Raw genomic sequence first — 3297 nt, 5'->3', positions numbered from 1 at the left:
CAAAAACCCAAAATCGATATTCTCGAAACTGACTTTGCATAAAAATTCCCGTTTTTCCGTTAATTTTTCTTTGTATTTCACGTCGCTTTTGAAAACTACTGGGAAATTTTTACTTTTGACCCCCTCAAAGTTCCAACTAGGATTCGCTTTCCTATCAGAAAAGTTAATTTTGAAGAAAATCCAAGCACTTTTACTGTCCTAAAAGTTGATGACAGACCCAAAAAAAAAAAAAAAATGACAGTTAATGAATTTGATCACATGAGCACTAGTTCCTAAATAGTATTTTTTATATGATATAATAAAAATATATTACACGTTACATTATAAAGATATTTAGCAGTTGGTTAGCCTCAGCCGATATTATTGAGGAACTATGAACTTCTGCTTTAATCACCGGTATGATAACAGCAATTTCTTCTGAATAGTCTGTTGCGCCATAAGCCTCGACACCATTAGGCGTATGCTGAAATTCAAAATCATAACCATTATTAAAACGCGTTGATCATTTATTATAAGAGAATGGCCGGCGCGTAGGTAATACATTTTTTTGATTTGAGCTATGTTACTTTCATAGGCGCAAATAGGGTGGGGGCCCTAATGTGAATTCAGCCCCCCGAATTATTATCGTATTAATGTAATTTTTGTAAAGAATAAAAATTAAAATAAGTCGTAGCAGGTTAGTTTTAAGTGTTGCCCCAATTACTTATTCAAGAGGGGATAAAATTTATTTTATCTCCAATGATTTTTTGACAGCATACAGCATACAACTTACATATAAATTTATCTAGTTAAGTCTCAACACAAATTAATGTGACTTTCTAAGGTTTCCTTCTAACTTTTCATTGGTAAACAGTCGAAATTTTTTAATTTTCTGAATTTTAATGAATTTTGTTAAAGTTTTAACTTTAGACCCACATTAAAAATAATATATTGTGGATCTGTGTTCAACTTGATCGAGAGAGAAAATTATTTATAGACGATATTTAATAATAAAAATGTTTAAAGCTCAAAAAGAGTCAATATATTTTGAATATCTTGTGGGAAATATCTTGTAAGAAAAATGCTCATATATTATATAAAAATTTTGTTAAAATATAAAGTTTTTATGGTTATTCATTTTTGAGTTACAACAGAAAATCATAATCGATTTTGTCGATAACTGGTTTTGTGTAAAAATTACTTTTATATTTGTTCATTTTTTTGGGGGGTTTTTCACGATGCTTTTGATAATTACTGGGTACTTTTTTACTTTTGAGTTTTGACCCAACAAAGTATCATAAGATTCACTTTTCTATCAGAAAAGATACTGAAGTAGCAATTTGAACCATTTTTACTATTACAATAGGTGATTTCAGACACATAATATAAAAGCACAAATTGTTGTAAAATAAAATTCATTCATGTGTGCCGGGGGCCCATCACCCCTGCTATTTCAGTTGATAGGTACTAATTATTTTATCATTTCTAAAATAAAAATAGTAAATGTACTGTATAATCAGAGATTATTGACTTTTTACACAATACTATTGACTATGAATACTGGAATTTATTTATTAATGGTAAAACTATTAATTAAATTATTAATTAGTTATTGGCTATTTCTAACATTATCACACAGTAGGTATACACTACACGCTACGACACACTAGAAAGTCATCTTATATTTGTACAATAATATTATACTTAGAATTACGATTACCCAACAATTTTGGTGGTACACCCTACCCTTAAAATAGGTGTGGCGATCTAATACATAGGTTCGGAGCCACTGCCAAGGACACATCTCTAACTTGACAAAAACAAGTTAGTAAACGTCACTACTTTTCATTAAACTGCCTTGCACTAAAATTGTGATTTTTTTTCCTTAATTTCATTAGATATTAGTAACCAAAGTTTCATATTTTCCTCATTATAGGATTCTCTGAGTGCAATCAACAATTTTGTAGCTGCTGCTGTCCATGAGCCTAAAAAAAAAGTATGCTTCATATTATATTTTATCATATTTAGTTCATGAAGCAATTTCAAATGTAATATTTACTGGTCGATTCATAACTCGAATAGTATGGTTGAAGAGGCTATTATCATCATTTACAAAGTCCTCACCAACAACTGGAATAATAAATTGAAAACAGTTTTTGAATCATAAATTATAAAATATGAAAATATGATAATATTAATTTAAAACATTATGTACTTCAATACATTATTGTAAAACAATAAAGTTTGAAGGGTTTAAAAATGTTCATACCTTCAACGTAACTATCCATCGCATCGTCATCAGAAAAATCCCATAGACATAGTGCATTTCTAGAAATGAATTTAAATAAAATTAATGATAGGTTTATTAGTGTATTGGTGTTAACTGCTAAAAGACAATTTTTATCATAATGTATATCACCCAAAATGTAATTTTGTTTCAAGTTAGAATCCCCACAAATTTTCCTACCTACCTAGCAAAAAAAATAGTTTATAGTAATATTATATTAATATTATATAAGCGTTTATAAGTCTATAAATATTTAAACTGATATTCCATGAAAATTAAGCTAAGATATTAGAATAACATGTCTATATAATATTGTAGTATTAATATCATTTAAAAAATACCTTAGGAATATTAAATAGAAATAATTTATGAAATCTTGAAAAGTTAGACATTTAATATACATTAAGCCTATACATTATAAATGTATATACATTTAGATATAAGTAGTATAATACTATAATGTATTAATAAATGTATAATCGATATAATTTAAAAAATATCTTAGGAATATTTTATTGAAACAATTGTTTGAAATATATGAAGTAATATAAATCAGGAATATCAAAAAATATATACATAATTGAACATAAATTTTCATTCATCATATCAACAAATTAAAGGATATACAAAATTGAATATCTTAGAATCTACATAATCTAGATATCAACCGAATTTTAATATTGTATATTTGCTATGTAGGTGTCTAAATTACGACTACACAAGATCATGTTGAATGTAGAGTTGTCTGTTCCAAATTGCAGTTAGACAATGATATTCTATAAATACTTCTTGCAATTGACAGAAATTACGACTACACAAGATCATGTTGAATGTAGAGTCGTATATTCTAAATTGTTGTTCACCTATCAAGTTAAAAAAAATTAAAAATACATTGTTTTTAAAATGATTTCCAAATACTAGAAAAAATTAAAATAATAATAAAAATACTAAACAAGTAATATAATATATTAATACTAAACATTTTAATATAAACTAAATTTAACCTACAATTACGGTATGCCATTTTTATG

The 3297-nt window shown here is 26.8% G+C and overlaps 1 long non-coding RNA gene across 1 annotated transcript; it reads right to left on the bottom strand.

Annotated features, from left to right (window-relative positions):
• Window positions 1-181: 181 nt before the first annotated feature.
• LOC100572471 lies at window positions 182-2592 on the bottom strand. The gene is made up of 4 exons (XR_510553.3): window positions 2249-2592; window positions 2039-2109; window positions 1726-1964; window positions 182-463 (listed from the first exon to the last, which is right to left on the bottom strand). It is a non-coding gene; the product is annotated as an uncharacterized LOC100572471 (long non-coding RNA).
• Window positions 2593-3297: the final 705 nt, after the last annotated feature.

This window comes from Acyrthosiphon pisum, chromosome X (assembly GCF_005508785.2).
Source record: "Acyrthosiphon pisum isolate AL4f chromosome X, pea_aphid_22Mar2018_4r6ur, whole genome shotgun sequence".
In the NCBI taxonomy this organism is placed as follows: domain Eukaryota; kingdom Metazoa; phylum Arthropoda; class Insecta; order Hemiptera; family Aphididae; genus Acyrthosiphon; species Acyrthosiphon pisum.
This window is presented reverse-complemented; position numbering and strand designations above follow the sequence as displayed.